Source organism: Pelmatolapia mariae, linkage group LG4 (assembly GCF_036321145.2).
Source record: "Pelmatolapia mariae isolate MD_Pm_ZW linkage group LG4, Pm_UMD_F_2, whole genome shotgun sequence".
In the NCBI taxonomy this organism is placed as follows: domain Eukaryota; kingdom Metazoa; phylum Chordata; class Actinopteri; order Cichliformes; family Cichlidae; genus Pelmatolapia; species Pelmatolapia mariae.
In genome coordinates this window covers 4,837,346-4,855,603 of record NC_086230.1, presented here as the reverse complement: position 1 = coordinate 4,855,603, position 18,258 = coordinate 4,837,346, and the positions used below count along the sequence as shown (strand labels likewise).

The window sequence follows — 18,258 nt, the reverse complement described above, 5'->3', positions numbered from 1 at the left end:
GATGTTTCTATTGGCACATGTCAATAAAATATTTCATTCAAAACAATGATGCCAGCTTAAACATTTTAGTGTTGAGTTAAATCTCTGAAATCTCCCTATTTGACAGCCTTTTATAGCACTTGCTCACGTCCAATAATCCAGGTTACTGCAGCTACTGGTGATGTCTGTAAAGCTTCAACTGGTCCCATTAATGTTCAGTAGGGTTTAGGCAGTGCTGGGCAGTTGTTCAAAAAACGAATCAAAACTGACATTCAGAACATTTTATACATGTTGGTTATTTGTTTTTTGTTGTTTCAGTTATTATTACTTCCGTTATGTACTGTCCCCTTTAAAACACACTAGAGGAAAAAGTATCATGAGGAAAACTCAAACACTGAGCCGACAGCACAACCTGAGCAGCTTGTGTGTGTGTGTCTTTGTGCGAAATAATAAGTATTTATTCATTAAAATGATGGTAAAATGTTCAATTAATCGTGATTTTGATTTGAGCTTCAGAGTAAAGTCCATGACAGGCAGAAGTCTGAGGTCTTTTCTGGTGTTCTCCAAAGCTCTGAGGTCTGTTTGGGCTCATTATCCTGCTGTGAATCCTTCTCCACAAAGATGAAGTATGAAATGCTACTTCTCCTTGATCAGGATGCACTGCAGGAATCCAAATCAAAAGACTTTAATATTTCCTCCATCATATTTCCTTACTGATTTAATCTGCCGTGTCATTTCTTTCATGTCTTTTTACCTATATTCTACTCTTGCTGCAACAAATTCTGTCAATCATCAGAAAACAGGATTCCATCATCTGCTGTAAAGTTCAGGTTTATCTTAGTTACTAAGATAACCTTAGTTACTGATCCAGTCCTGTCATGTTTTGATGGCGAGAAAGTCTGACCTCTCTTAGTACCGATACCTCGCATCCCCAAAATTGCCAAAGCCATATAATACAGCTGTGCCTGAAGTTTAATATGGCTACAGGTTGATGTACTTTATGTCCTAATCTGCCCTCATCTGAAAACAGCTTCAATGACAAAGAGTAAAGGGAGGTAACACAGGTTTGAACTGCTAACCAACAAATACCTCCAGATGTTTTTGATACGGTTTCACATTTCTGGGCCCAACTGTACATGTTGTATTATCTGTGGATTAACTGAAATATTAAAATGAAATCTCAATCTTTACACCAATAAAAGCCATTCATCAATAGCACAAATGAATACAGAAGTAGTTCAAATAAAATCTATCTTTATGCACACAAGCTGCTGGTACACTTTTCCACAAGCTTTCATTTTATGTTTTACTGAAAGCTGCCATTCCTTGTCCTCTGTGTCTCTTTCTAGCAGCAATACCTTCAGGATGCAGCATTCACTTACTACTGTTTACAAGCTTTAGCTACTTATATAGACTATGTCTTATTCTTACAAACGCTAGCAATACATGTAGTAATAAAATCTTCAGTTTTTGTGACAGATTCTCCCGTCACCTCTATGCACTTTTGCCAAATATAAGGCCTGGGGGCCACAATTGGCCCGGCAAAGACTCCAATCTGGACCGCTGGAAGGCTTTGGACAATATGAACCAGTGCATAGCTGAACTGTCACAAGTTTTATAGGTTTTCCTGCTGATAAAGAGTCCACCCATTCATACTACACCAAAGTCACAGAAAAATAATCAAATGACAGAAGACTTTTTCCACTATCTACTACAGAAATTTCTGCTTTTATTATAGTGGGTCCACATTTTTTTTAAATGTAAAAAAAAAAATCTGTGAATTAACAAAACTTTATACATTTTCTCTTTTCACACATTTATCATGTAAAGAAACTGAGACGTGCAGTTGAAATCACACTTTGTTTGTCTTACATTAAAACATTGCAGGCATTAAATGTTCAGTTACGTTTCTCTACACTGACAGAAAAAGCTGTTTCATTGGTCCTGCAGTCTGTGGCCCACAATATAAAACTAGTTTCACATTCCTGCTCTAGATATGACAATAACATCACAAAGAATCATGAAGTACAGTCTGATATGATGACATTCACACTGGCTATATGTCAGACTGTGTTCTGATCTAGAATAATGAGCACATTTGTTTTGTTTTATTATTTTAAACACAGAGAAAACCCGAGGCTCACTGATGCTGCTTGATCCTCTGGCTCCACCTACTGGTTTTGTACTGAAAAAGGGTTTATGGAAAACATACTGACACCCTAAATAGTTCCCAATAAAGTGTGTAATAGGTGTGTGTGTGTCTAAGTGTTGCAGCTAAGTCCTTGGCTACTTAGCTGTAATGTGATTTAAAGTAATGTATTTATCTTCCATTCCCTACACCTCCTCCATTCTTTTTGTGTCACTCAAACCACACACACACTCATTTGTTCTTGGACACATCACACACACACCGACATAGAGCAGCCGTGGCGGCAGCTGTGTGAGGACTGCTGGCTCTCAGCCCAAACACTGATAGCAGTCGATTAATGCTTTTAACTGATGGAGGGGGACATCTCAGCGTGGGTGGATTCTTCATCACTGTCATAATGTCACCTACATCCAACATTTACTCGCCTGTAGATGCAGCTGAATCGGCTCAAAATAAACCTTTTCAACACATGTAGTCAACTAACCTGTATGTACAATATAATGGCTTTGACTGGTTGAAAGTACACTGGACTGCTTTCAGATGCAGGTAAAAACAAGCCTACATATGCGTGCCTACGTATGCCCACAAATTCAATTTAATTCATTTATATAGCACCAAGTCACAGCAACAGTCGCCTCAAGGCGCTTTATATTGTAAAGACCCTGCAATATTACAGAGAAAAGCCCAACAACAAGCAAGCACTTGGAGAAGGAAAAACTCTCTTTTAACAAGAAGAAAACGCAAGCACAACCAGGCTGCATCTGAGCTCATGTGATGTCAGACGGGGTCAGGCCTGGTTAGTACTTGGAACTGGAGACTGGCTGGGAATACACATTAAACTGGAATAACTGGTGGCCCAGCGGAGCATTAGTTTTCACAACAAGAAGGTTTTTAAAAGCTCTTTTTATTTGGAGTCAGGAGACAGATACCTTCTCTACTTTTAAGATTAGACTTGAAACCACGCATTTAATCATTAGTTACTATTAATGTCTGCCTCTCTTCCACAGCAGTTCTTCATCCTGTCTTCCTGCCCTCACCCCCAACCTGTGGCAGCAGATGGCCTCCGCTCCCTGAGCCTGGTTCTACTGGAGGATTCTTCCTGTTAAAAGGGAGTTTTTCTTTCCCACAGTCACCACAGTGTTTGATCACAGGGGGTCATCTGATTGTTGGGGTTTTCTCTGTTTTCTTGTATTATTGTTGTTGTGATTTGGCGCCATATAAATAAAACTGAACTAATTGAACTGGTAAATGGTAAATAGTAAATGGACTGGTTCTTATACAGTGCTTTGAAGCTGTTTGCCAGCACTTTTCACACTCTCCCTGTGTCTGCATGGGTTCTTTCCAGGTTCCTCCCACAGCCCAAAGACATGCCTGTTAGATTAAAAGCTGATGCTAAACTGGTCATAGTTTCTGCCTCTCTGTGTTAGTCCTGATAGGCTGATGAACTATCCAGGGTGTACCCCAGTTCTCAGACTATGACAGCTCGCGCAGTCTCCGCCCTCTGTGAACCTTTACCACACAGCAATCTATACTTTAGTCGTGTAATCCATTAGAAATACATTAAAATCCTCAAACAGCACACCCAAAGTAAAGAGGTCCAGATTAATAACAAAGAAAGGAGAGGCCAAGCAGACACCACCTACTGCTGCCTGCGTTGCACACCTGTCAGTCAAAGCAGCCACACCACTAACTACTGATGACTTATAAAAATATACATTTAAAAATTCAACCAGATTTGTGTGAAAAGGGAAATTAAGCACAGAAGCCAAAACCACCCAAAAAAATATGTTTTTAATGCTGTAAAGTTGGCTACTTTATGATGGAAGTCTACGGCAGCGGTCCCCAACCTTTTTTGCGCCACGGACCGGTTTATGCCTGACAATATTTTCACGGACCGGCCTTTAAGGTGTCGCGGATAAATAAAACAAAATAAAACTAGTACCGGTACCGAAAAAAAGAAGATTTATTCATAACACACGTGAAAAGACCCAGGAAAACCGAGTTAACGATAAAAACGATAACAAAATAACGCTGAAAACCGATAAAAACCCTGAAAACCATACATTTCACACCTGAGCCTCAACTCTCGCGGCCCGGTACCAAACAACTCACGGACCGGTACCGGTCCGAGGCCCAGGGGTTGGGGACCGCTGGTCTACAGGGACTGACTCGCTTTTGGAGCCAGCCTCAAGTGGCCATTAAAGGAGCAGGCGTTTTCAGCTCTGGAAGCTGAAAAATGAAATACCACTGAAGAAAACAGCAGAGCTGAGCACAAAACTGAGACATAAATCATGAGGAAATAAATCATTCATCTGTCATTTTCCTCTACCACCTTAACAATCCCACCGACTGAATAGCTTCAGCATATTTAAGAAATACGACCTGTATGTTTGTGATTTTTAGTTCAGACTTTTTAAGCAGTTATTAAGTGTTAAAAAGGAACTCAACATACTGACCTAGCACTACAACACAGCGGAGATCAGCTAGAGGAACAGATGTTTCCCAGAGAAGCTGCTGAAGAACAATCATATGAGCTCCAAATAAAGTCACTGTTGCTCTTACTGTCAACAATACGACACAAATGTAACCGACGTTACTGATAGCAAACACTAGTTTGTCGCATTCACTGATTTTGAAACAAAATGAGTGCATTTACGATAATGCAGCTGTGGACGGACCATTTCCCGGCAGATATGTAAACATGTTAAAAGAGGAAAAACACAGGTGTAATTAACAGCATTAATGAGCCAGGTCCTGGGTTTGCTGGTGCACATGGGACCTCGCTGAGAGGCAGAAATGAACAGAGCTATTGTTGAAATTAGCAGGAGCAGCTGCGCTTTTCCAGCTCTGAAACACGTTGTCCTGTTGGACACGTTAAAAACACTCACAGCTCACAAGGACCGCTACGCAACACCAAACTACTGCTGTGCTGCAACACAGGTGCACTTCTTTAATCACAACTGAAAGCACAACAATGCAAATGATAATAATGAGCTGCCTATTTACACAGAGGTAGGCTGGTGTTACTTACTAATAACGACCGTGCACACTGCAAAAAAAAAAAAGTGTCAGACAGTGGAGAGAAAACAGGCCAGGAATGAAAAAAGAAAAGCGACGGCTCGCACTCTGCGGGGGCCCCGGTTCTCACCTATTATGTTAACTTTGTTCTGTGTCGTTGTTTATTTTCCTTTTAGTTTACTTTCAGAAAACTGTAACTCTGTATAATTAGCTCTCGCATTAAGTCCAAACAATTAGTGCCGTAAGTGTGAAAATAATTAGTCAGAGGGTCACAATTATTTAATACGATTAGTCCCAGCCTGGAAGAACAGTGGATTTATTCAACTTAAAAATAATCAGATGGATCTCCTTTAGCTTTCTATTATAATTGGATTTAATAAACTAAACAAATAGATAAAGGTGAAGTGAACCCTCCCACAGCCCTGGTGGGGAATGAATGTGGACTTTTATGGAGGAACGGGATGTGCTGACAGGCAAAACGAGAATTATTGCAAAGCTTGTGTAACACACGACAGTTCGACAATATCAGAAATCAAACACAACAAGTGAAACATTTTAGCCTATAATTAGCTTGGGACTGACTGTGTTACTGGCTGCTGTCCGACTGGAGGAAAGCTGCCTTTGCAGCTCTCCTCCAACTTCGCTAATTCCTGAAAGAAGTCACAGGATGTCAGTGTCAGGGCCTATATAATGGGATGAAACGCTGTGGGTGTCAGCATGTCTGCGTGCCTCAGTGAGTGTGTATGTGTGTGTGTCTGTACTCAGGCTAAAGAGCTAACTAGCCATGACAGACTAACCTGCTGGCCAACTACTCCATTAGCCTAATAACATGCACACACACACACACATACACACGCATGGGGAGGTCGGGAGAAAGAAAGAGGAAATACGTGAAAACAGAAGAGCAGAAGCTGCTGCTTCAGTGTCCAAATGTTGCCAGAAAACCAAGAAACATAAATTACTCTGTTTCTCACTCTGCCACCTCCTCCTCCTCCTCTTCACACTATGATTTCCTAAAATACCTGGCCCCTCCCAACCTGGAGAGGAGCAGGAAGTGCTGCCTGGCAACCACGGAGCTGGGTGCCGTGGTAACGGTTCACCTGAACGCCTCTTCCCTAAACAAACAGCAAGCCTGAGCAAGGGAGACAGGGGGAGCAGGATGTGGAGCTAATGTCAGAGGCGATCTCTTGCAGGATTTCTTTGTCCTGCTTGCTCTCACCTGTTCTCTGTCACACACACCAAACTGCTGGACCATGACAGCATTTAACACCGGCCCCACTGCCCGCCCCCCCCGCCTTGAGTCCAGCACATTCAAGGAGAAAGGAGACAGCAACTCCAACGCGCAAACACACACATGCTGTAGCTGTCTTTACCAAAGTGACCTTACTGTATCATCACATATTTAAAATAACTGTTAAAGCTTCAGCGACTAGCTTTTAATCCTCAGGGAGTTAATAATGCGCAAACATCCTGACTGTTACAAAACTGATGCTTTACAGCTTTTCTATCTCTTAACATAATAACTAGTCCTAACCTGAACACGACAGGGACAAACACCATAATCACACATTTATACAACCATTAGTCATTCCTCCTTCGAGTGTTATCAAGATAATTCTCTATATTCCTCTGCTTCACTCAGTGTTACACTGTCCAGCAGAACAAAAACAACAAACCCTGACTGCTATTTTGTGACCTACTTGAATGATATTGAATCATACTTGTTATTAATCTCTGGCTCTCTTCCACAGCATGTCTTCTATCCTGTCTTCCTTCTCTCAACCCAACCAGTTGCAGCAGATGGCCCCGCCTCTCCCTGAGCCTGGTTCTGCCAGGCCTTTTTAAAAGGCAGTTTTTCTTTTCCACTGTCGCCAAAGTGCTTGCTCATAGGGGGTCATATGATTATTGGGTTTTTCTCTGTATGTATTATTGTAGGATCTACCTTACAATATAAAGCACCTTGAGGTGACTGTTGTCGTGATTTGCCGCTGTATAAATAAAACTGAATTGAATTTGTTACAGTGTTGACAAACTGCTGGGTTCACTGCAGGGCCCTTACAGAGAGACGTAATCATCACAACAACCTGTCACTAAAGAAGGCTCTGAAGTGGTTGAAAGCTCTAGAAATAGAAAGCGAGAAGCATCAAAGTTGGAAGGCAATGAGACAGAGTAACATAACAGAGCAAGAATCCAATTATTATGATCACTGGAGGTCAAAATGAATGGCAGATGATTATCACTCTTACATAACTAAAAGGCTGGCCCTTTACCTCCAAGATCTGACCTCTTGACTTTGGAGGAAGGACGGAAGAAATATCTGCTAACATGATGGTAGAATTCACAAAGTGTAACAAATTCTAACCAAACATGAAGGCAGATAATCGATATCATTTAAGCCAAATCACTATTCTGTTTTGTTCTGATCTGAGTAACTGAGTCAGAGCTACTTGTATATCTAACTGAGACTTTAATACCATTACATTTAGAGATGGACCGATCCGATATTAAGTATCGGTATCGGTCCGATACTGACCTAAATTACTGGATCGGATATCGGCGAGAAAATAAAAAATGTAATCCGATCCATTAAATATCAAAAAAGCACCTCACAAAACTTGCGACACGACGTAACTCGGCTTGTAACCGTAGCACGTCGAAGCAGTGTGCTCACGTGATAGAGCGGCTGTGTTTATTTGTAGCCTTGCTAGCAATCCAGCATTTCATCTCCGAGGAAGTTATCCCAGAGAGAAGTAAAGCAAGTGTGTAAGTTCATCACTGAATGTTTGTAAAGCGTACCTACGTTAAGCTTAACAACCGATATACGGAGCCTCTTCTCTCTCCCTCTCTTGCTGCTACTTCAATCGTGAAACTGCTTAATGATCAGCTGATCGGCTTTTCTGTCGCGAGTCCGTCTCTCTTCTTTGTTTTTGGCCCACTTTGCACCAGAAAGAGGAAACCAGCGGCTGAACAACAGCAGCACGTTTAACCTCGATAAGCTGTTGTTAGAATTTATTTAATATTACTTTCTAGACCAGGATCCTTTTCTACGTAGCTGACGGCTGGTAACTGTGCAGGGGCGGATCTAGCAAAGTTTAGCCAGGGGGGCCGATAGGGCATTAACAGGGAAAAGGGGGCACAAAGACATACTTATCTTTCTTATTCTCATTTAAAATGTCTAGCTTTTAATAAATAATTATCTGAATCTTACACCCAAAGTTTTAATCTGATGTAAAATGTATAGAAGTCCATTACTGTATATAGTAACTGTTAAGTCTAATATACCCTAGTAAGCTATAGTACTTTTTCCTTTGGGAAAGTACCATCTGTGCAGTCTGCAATTCTGTAGAAGAAAGATGTTGAATATATTTAATTATTCTTGAAAAATAATTTATTTCTGTGCATTTTTTTCACACTGCATCAAATTAAAGTTGATTACGTCGATTAAGCATCATGAGGTGGAGGGTGGGGGTGGTTCCCTTTTTTTTTTTTTTTGCTGGGAGTTTGCAACCCTATTAGTTAGGTTGCTTAATATTTCTGCTAAGTACTCTTTAAAATACCAGAATAGGAAGGATGGAGTAGGTTTAAGTTTATTAGATTGATCAGTATTGCTGAACTATGAAATATTTTGGGTGCAGTGTATTTTTTACATACAGGTATAACAGAATAGCTTTAGTGTTGTTGTTTATTTAAACTTGAGTATGAACTTATACAAAATGCAGCAAGATATAAAAAAAAACAGTTTTATTGATTAAAAAACACACTATATCGGATTAATATCGGTATCGGCAGATATCCAAATTTATGATATCGGTATCGGTATCGGACATAAAAAAGTGGTATCGTGCCATCTCTAATTACATTACAGACTTGCATCACCGAATGAAGAAAAGCTCTGCTAATATTTACTAAACACATTTTAATATATATTCAGTGACTTACACATAGACTTTTCTCAGTCTGAGACAATTGCCTTACTAGTTTGAAAGTTCAGTCCCTGCTAACTAGCCAGCACCGCCCCATCCAGTGTCACATTTCCCTGCTTGCAGGATCATCAAGTCACAGTTTTCAGACTGTCATCCAGCAGTCTGCAATGAAAATGTGCTGTGAGGTGGAGGGTCGCTCTAACCAGAACCTGCGGCAGGGGAGGAACTAGTTCATGTGATGCTATGCTGAGTTTATCAGAGCTGTCAAACAAAGCGCAGTTCAAGGCTGTTCCCACACTGCAACTGATTCACACATTGTTTTGAAGCTGACTGCCGGTCACCTGTGGACATTAAAGCCTCCGGTTGCCTTGGTAACTCTCTAATGTTTTTACTACCAGGTCACATTTCAACCAGCTATACTCTCAGTGGTAGTCGCTTCAGTTGCTCAGCTGGAAGTTGAGGAAAGTTTATGTTGCATCCTGCTCACTTCATATGACCAGCAGTCACCTGAAGTCGCTAAACATCATTCACTTTCTACAGTCTCTGGTCATGACATCACTGACATTCACTTCCAGTATGGATGCAGCCCAGTCAAAGTCCAGACCTAAATCACACTGAGATGCTTTGGCACGAACAGGCCCTTCTTCCTCAAAAACCCTCCAATGTGACTGAATTAAATATATGTGCAAAGATGCAGGCCAAAATTCCTCCATGGTGATGTGAAAGACTCATTGCCAGTTATCGCAAATGCTGCCAAGAATAGCACAACCACTTATTAGGTTTAAGGTTTTTAAAATATTGTGATGATAAAGAAAATTCTTGCTTGTTCCTTGTATTACCCTTGGGGTTGTTACAAACTCTTCGTGAACATCTACAAATCAGATATAATGGGTAATTATGCATATTACCTACAGTAGCAGTCAAGAGTTTCAATACACTCTTAGAGCAGAGCAGTTAAATACAGGCAGTATGTATAATTGCCTGTATGGCATCCAGTTACCTTGGATTCTCAGGAGAATGCAAATCCATAATGACAGGCCTTAAGCTAAGTGTTTATTGTCAAACCAATCATTGTCCTATACTACTACTACTGCTAGGCTGTTTTAGGTAACAACAGCAAAACAAGACTGGCAGAAGTTAAATAACCTCACCTTACATATAGCACCTTTTCAGTCTTACCTAGGACTGGCCGATATGACCTCATGAATACACACACAGACCCTGTGTTTGCGTAGTTTCTCTCTGGCTACTCCGGCTTCCTCCCACAGTCCAAAGACATGCAGTTAGTGGGGATAGGTTAACTGATGATTCTAAATTACCTATAGATGTGCTGGGCCTTCAGTACCCTTAGATTCTTTAGACTTAGACCTTAGACGGTTTGGATTTCTTTATTTTACTGCTGTTAAAAGTCTAAAATTCAAAGCCACCATCAGCAGTAATAATGAATCCATCATTATTGCAACATCACTGTGTGCAGTTTACCCCAAGCTATAAAAGACATGACCTCACCAATAACTAGTAACTAACAAAATAGTACTAACCAAAGACAGGTAGCATGGTAACAATTAAAAAAAACATCTTATGGTAGCATGAGTGTCCCGGGTTTGATCAATGACCATTAACAGAACCAATAAAACTTTTTTTCATTCTTTAGGGAAGTGATTTTTCTGTCCACACTCAAACACACTGTGGCAACTGTCCATCGTCTAAAGGCCCATTAACCCAAATGATGGGTTAACAGGGAGAATTTTCACAAAAATCCCTGGAAGTAAACCATGTATATAGATGAAAACATCCGCTTCAAAGACTTTCATACATGTGCCGTGTTATCTGTGTGACCTGAACTTATTCCTTCACTCACTGCTCTTAACACACTAGCCTCTCTGTGAATGTTGTTTTTCCTTTACCAATGGCTTTTAAAATAGAAAGCCAGTCATTGGTTGATCTCTCTCTCACACAGAGATTGAATACATGTAAAAAAAAAAATGAAGCCCTATATCAACCTGTTATCATTTTTTTTATGTCTTCCAGGAAACACCAATTAAGAGGAAGCTATGATCATGTAGCAGTTTTTATGAAGTAAATGAATAAGGGGCATTGTGGGGTCCAGTTATGAATAGAGCAATTATATGAATTTGAATCATTAAACTAAGGAAGAATAAGAGTACTGATAAGAGTTAATACAGATAAGCATTACCAGTACTGCTACTATTCAGTCCTTGTGACGTGCATCCCTACCCGTGAAATGTGTTCTACCTCAGCCTGTGCTTTGAGTTGCTGGATGATCTATGGCCAAACAACTCAGCCTCTAGGTGTTTTCACAACAGCTGATGCTGACGCACAAATTTGTGCTCCCACTTGGGAGTAGGACCAATACTCAGCAGAACCATGCAGGATCAGTGCAATGAACTTTAATCCCTTTTCAAGTAGTTTTGGCAAAGCTTTTGGATTTTTATCACCATAACCGACCTGCATGATTTGCAGATGAGTCCCTAGTCATACTGGTCACAAGCATTAGTGATGAGTGCTACTGTCCAATACAACCTCAATTTCTTCAGATTATTCTTTGTTTGAAATAGATTAAGGTTTAATATTGCCAGAGGGCAAATAAAAGTAGACAAAGACACTGTCATCTAGTCAAACTGCAAATCACTAACATTCCAGCAGAGATGCAAGGAGGCGGGATTACAAATCTAATAATAAAGACAGACTGTGGTCGTCTTATTTTGCAAAAAGGAAACTAAAACCTTGATGTTCAGAGAATTCCATACACGATGACTGATTGTCATTTTGGCTTTCACATTAATATAAAAGTACTAGTTTTTGTTTTAGCTCCATAGAAACCATAGGCAGCGTATGTACCAAAGCCAGTGGGGACACTTGTCTAACTTTACATACCGAAAACAAAGGAGACCCACAAGCAAAACAAAAAAAAACATGGCGACTAGAGTAACTACCTCAATATCTCTGCCCTGCCTCATTGATAAGAAAAACAGTCAGGCATAAAAGTACTTTGTGTTGGAAGTGGTTGACCAGGACATGCTAACTGACACAAGGCAGTATGCAAACAATCCTACTGTGTTTTTTGGAGAAAGGAATGAAATGCTTCTAATTTAGCAAAGCACCTGAAAGATCAGCATTCAGATCTGTTCAAACAATTCAAGGTGAACAAGTTTCAGTTCATATTACCAACATCCAAAGTATTATCTGTCTTGTGTTATCCTCAAAAATACATTACCATTTTGTTTGAGACAGATGTGAAACCATCTATGTCTTCTCAACAGAATATATCATTGACATTTTAAATAAATGGTCTGCCAGGATCGTGTAAGTGATTTAAAATCACTTTTTAATGAAAGAGTTTAAATAGATGAGATACTGGCTTTGTTTTGTTTTCAGATTAGGTATCAAGAATCTTGTAATTCTGCTGGTATTGGCAAAGACTGCAAACGTTCAGGTATTGTGGCATGCCTATAATGCAGTGCTATGACCAACTGTGGGGAAGAAGAACTCTGACAGCAGGGGACCTCCAACAGAACCAGGCTCAGAGTGGGGGCAGCATATCTGCTACAGCCAGCTCAGGGGTGAGAAGAAAGTGTGGCTGCAGGTTAGCTTGTTGGGTGTGTATTTGTGGCGCTCTGTTTGGGACATGTGACGTATGCTTGTTTTGTTTTTTTAAATGTAAGAGTTCCCCTACAACCTACGACAGACTCCCCTACAAACACAGACTGGTGACGATATAACAAGATGTCCCATCACATTACAGAAAAACATAAATATGATGCTTTTTACTGACAGAACTATGATATTTTATCAGCATTAGGGTGATTTTATTATGTTTGCTATAAAGTGTTGCAATTTTTTCAAACATAAATATTCACAAATAAGTTTTGTAATATTGCTGCAACCAGACCCTGGTCTGCGATTTTTACATTAGCACTACTGGGACTAAAAGGTAAAGCAGACATTAGAAATCAGCACTGAATATTACTTCTGTAATGTAACCATATTTTGTTTGTATGGATCCAGTGTAGTATTATAAATCTTGAGTATGTGATACTTCCATAACATCAATGATTACATGGGCTGCCAAACATAACAAAGCTGCCTCTTGATCCAAAAAAGGGAAGCGAGAAGGACTGAACACTCCAGATTCGACTTATGAGGCGCTTCACTTGCAACTTTGCAACTTGCAAGTTATCAGGTTAATTGAAATCTCCATGAGTCTTGTAAGGTTCTGCTTAAAATCTCAGACGCAGTTAGCATTAGGTAAGCAAAATAACAGAAATAGTGCCATATGAAAAGCACTTTACAGAGATGTGTGAGCTTTAACATTTTAATGTAAATTACTTGAATTACTTCTATATTTACTTTAGAGCCCTTTAGAGCCATATTGTTATGATATTACTTCATTGTATGCTTTTAGTTAGCATGTTGTTGTTAAATGTAAACTATAAGTAAGGTTTATAAGATGTAAGCAGGTTATGACTATTTGTTAATGCTAATAATAAAGCAAAACCCCTGTCGGACAAGTCTGGTGACTAGCTTGATTTAGAGCACACTTGACTTTCCATCCTGTATTCTCACTGCAGAGACTTACAGGTTAAGAGCTGAGGCTTGCTTGCTTGTGATTTTCACATGTGACTTTCTACCAACTTTACTTACCCCTCTTATTCTTAAACTGACTGGTCTTACACTGTCTTGTTTTTATGCTCCTTCTATTGCCTAATGAGTAATTCAGTGAGCTCCATAATAAGGAGTCATTAATCATGAGATGACACAACTCCTGAACTGCAGCAAGATGGCAAAAATGCACATACAAATTAGACATTTTTAGGCAGTATATAACTCGACAATGATGCTTTAATGGCACTGCAGATGCAATAAGATTCAGGGGAAAAACTGGACAGCCTCAACATAAGTTAGTGTCTGAATGCGTGTGAAGACTTCATACCAGCAGTGGTAGTGGTACCCATAACAGCTACTAGTAGCAGCTGTTATGTTCTTCATTGGTAGCCCCTGGCAAGTAAAACCACCATATTTGTAGTTAATTGGTGCCCACTGCTAGCTCTTAGTTTATTAACTTGTGGTTGTCAGCTGTTTGTTCTGTACTAGTTAGCTAGAAGCTATCATGTCACTCCTGGCACGCCGCTAGTGCCTGTATGAAGCTGTAATAACAGTTACCTGTTTGCTAGCTAGTTAGCTGTTGTATCTGTCAGGTGTGAGCTTGTGTATTTTAGCTAGCCTTAGCACTAACTACACAGTTTCCAAGTTAGCCTATACGTTAACTGTACGGCAGAAGTGAGGACAACGTTATAGCAAAAGCACAAAATGTCACATCTTAGCTCTGCAGCAAAATAAGATCAAATAAATGTCTACGCATAATGTTCTTGGACGGTCACGCACACACGCACGCGCCTCAATCTCTCGCTCGCGCTCTCCCTCTCTCCCGCTTTCTCTCTCTCTGATAAAACCCCACTGTACCGTGGATGTCGGCGGCTCCTCTTGGAATGTGTATTAGCGCAGAGGTCGCTTCCTCCCGGCTTTGGTTTCTGCCGAGGCACGGTGTGTCCCTCCGTGGAGCTCCTTTGCGCTTCTATTTCACACGAAAACGCGTAGTTTAACAAGCGGTACGCGTCTCACCTCCTACCGCTTCACCTCCTCCATATTTACCGTCTGCCTCTCTCCCTCTCTCTCGCTCTTTCTCCCACCACCAACAACAACATTATTGACGTCCTCCTCTTGCCACGTGACCAGTCTGCTAGGGCTAAAAATAGACTCAATAGAAACCAATGGAGGCAGACAGACAAGGCAGAGGTAGACAGACAGACGTAAAGTTTGGCTTGTTTGCCTGCTTCACCTTACTTTGCCAGATATTATTCGTTAGTGCAGGCAACCGGACAGCGTCTTACTTTCGAGCAACAGATAACACAGGAAAGACTTTCTAAGAGTATTCCCTTTAGTTGCGCAGTTCATGAGCAATAAATGAGCTGACTGCCAGGTTTATGAACTTGTGAAGAGTGCTAAGATTCTTATCATCTATGAATATTTTTTGCTTTATTCATGAGCAAACTCTCTACTATCACACTGCAGGGCCTTTTTTGTTATTTCTTTAGAGCTCTAGTATGGCGATTACACTAAGCTAGCCATTTGATTTCACAGAAGTCGCTTTAAAATCCAGACATGTTTGAAGAAGTTCTATAAAAGGTTAATAACAACTCTTAGTGATTTGATAGTATTTTCACATCCAGGAGACCAGGATTCAAGTAGAAACTTGGAATACATTACCAAGTGTCTACTTGTACTGGAGCGCATCCCTGTCATAAGATGTGTCCAATCTGTTGCAGGGCTAACTGAGAGGCAGACAACCACAAGTCTTACAGTCACAGGGAGAACATGGAAACACCACACAGAAAGGTTTTGGGCTAAATTCAAAACAGGACCTCCTTGCTGTGAGGTAAGGCCACTGCACCACTTTGCCATCCAGTGTATTTATTATTGTGCGATCTACTGTACAATATAAAGCGCCTTGAGGCGACTTTTGTTGTGATTTGGCGCTGTATAAATAAAATTGAATTGAATTGAATTGCTCTTTGATAAGTTTTTTTTTTCAGCTTCTTGGGGTTTTTTTGTTTGTTTGTTTTTTTTACCACATCATACAACACTAATTATACATATAATTATACTCAATGCACTGTGTTTGCGACAGCATATATAATTTACAACATCAATATGTTGTAAATTATAGATTCACAGTTTATAGCTGTTTTACACTGACTGCTCACTGTTAGTTACACCATGCTAATACCAGGTTAGACCCTTTTTGCCTTCAGAACTACCTTAAGTCTTTGTGGCATACATTAAACATGGTTCTGGAAACATTCCTGTGAGGTTTGGGTCAATATTGATATGATAGCATCAAACAGTTGCTGCAGATCTGTCAGCTACACATCCATGATGTGCCACCATTCATTTCTCAGCTCGTCGTTTAATTTGTTTTTAAGTGATTGGTGATTTACAGACTTTATAAACACAGCAAAACTCAGAAACAAAGTGCATTTCCAACAGAGCTGTTAACAATAAAAAGTGTTTTGGTAAAAATTATTATGAATGGCATAATCTTTGTCTTGTCCTATTGTGTGCAGCAGTTTGTGTGTGAGTGTAAATGTTAGGCAAAGTGCTTGAATGGGAAAATAAGACTTGTAGTAAGAAAATGCTTTGAGTGCTCAAATTAAGAAAAAGCCTTTATATATGTATATACACTAGGACATACATCCAGAGCATAGATCCAATAAGGGTCCTCAGGCTACGCCCATGCTATCAAAGCCTACATCGGAATCTGAGCGAGAGACATATAGCTGAAGCCATAATGGCTCAGATGTGGCCCTGGTTTGGGCCAGGTGATAAAGAACCAGGATACACTAATGAGAAGTGGGCTACTGGAACGATTAAAGCATAAGTAGACAAGGGATGGGAATAGGCAACTTTTGGAATGCTACTACACATGTAATCCCAACAAAAGTGGTTACTTGAAGAGTATGTGGGATCTTTGCATTCTTTGACACCCAACATCTAGACTAACATTGAAACACTAAGTGTAGCTCAGTGTTCCAATCGGAAGAAGCAATAGCTGTCATAACTAAAGATTGATGAGGTTCAATACAAATGCAAGGAGGAGCCAGGATGATGATATATCGCCCTCTCCCAGAGAGGGTGATATATGTATGTATATATCACCCTCTCTGGGAACAAGGACAATATATATATATATATATATATATATCATCCCCACCCTCTAGATTGGATACCAAGCCCCAAGAACACCTGGTGTGTTGTAGGTATCGAATGCAAGAGCAGCTGACCTGAAAAAGAAAATTGTGGCTAAGCTGGAAACCTGGCCCTTGTGGTTAACTACAAAGACTAAAGAAAGCACCTTCTGAACGTCTACTAGAAGATATGAATGCAGCATTACAATCTCTACTGCGATCATCACTGAAACCAGCTAGATGATCGACACCATGGCAACAGTGACTCCCGAGATGTTTGACTACAACATGAACAAGGACAAGGAGCAGTACTCTCCTTGAAAAGGGAGACTAGAGGCCAAACTCAAGGTTCGTACAGAGGGAAGTTAGCCAACTATCAGAACGGCTTGCTTAAGAAATACAACAAGCTGGCCATACCTGAGACCTTAGAAACTGCCAAGCAAAGACTCATAGTCTTGGCTAACCACCCGAAAAAGTATACCAGAGAAATAGTAGCTAGGATTAAAAAAAACAAACAGATGTCCTCCACTGAACCATCCAAAGTATACTCTCAGTGGCAGGGAAACAATATAAGAACAATGCCACTAAGCCTGGAGACTGAGCAATACTGTAAGGATATATGGAAGAGAGGATGCAACACATCAATACTCAGTTGCTAGTGGATCTAAGAACAGACCACAGCAACCTCCCTGAACAGGATCCAGTAAGCCAAGAACTGGCTTACATCCAAGAACTGTCTTGAGTCTCAAGTATGAAGAGTTGGACAGCACCAGGCCCTGTCATGATTCACACCTATTGGCGAAAGTATAACTACAAGTACCTTGGAATCCCACAGGCAAATAGGAACCATGAAAAGGCCACTAGGAAAGCAAAGCAGCAACCACCAAATACCTGCAGAGAATAAAGCAAGTCCTGAGGAGTCAGCTGAATGGGAAGAATAAGATCCGTGCAATCAACACCTATGCCATGCCAGTCTTTAGATACCTTGCTGAGGTTATAAGCTGGCCAAAGAAGAAGATAGAAGCCACTGACATCAAGACTGGAATGCATGGAGGGTTTCAGCCCAAGTTCACCACCCTGATACTGTACGTTAAGTGGAAGGAAGGAGCCCAAGTTCCAGTGAGTGTCAGAACTATGATCCAGGATGAAACAACAAAGATCCATCCAATAATGTGCTTAGTGAATACCTCAGGAGGCAGAAATAAGAGAAAGAAAAGGAGCAAAAAGAGGAACCATCATGGAAGAACAGGCTCTTGCTGAGCCTACTATTTGCAGGTAGAAGAAGTGGCTGATATTGGAAAATGGCTACCAACACCAATAGCTGTAAAAACTGGACTGAAAGACACCATAGAGGCACTAATCATGGCAACACAGGAACAAGCTCTAAGAACAAGATCGATAGAGGATGGGGTCTACACCAAGC

The 18,258-nt window shown here is 40.5% G+C and overlaps 1 protein-coding gene across 1 annotated transcript in view; it reads right to left on the bottom strand.

Annotated features, from left to right (window-relative positions):
- Positions 1–14,772, bottom strand: part of hdac5 (histone deacetylase 5) — a 67,108-nt gene extending 52,336 nt beyond the window's left edge. Inside the window, exon 1 of the mRNA XM_063471174.1 lies at positions 14,554–14,772. The gene's annotated coding sequence lies outside the window, so the exon portion shown is untranslated. The remainder of the gene's footprint in view (positions 1–14,553) is intronic.
- Between the last annotated feature and the right edge of the window lie 3,486 nt (positions 14,773–18,258).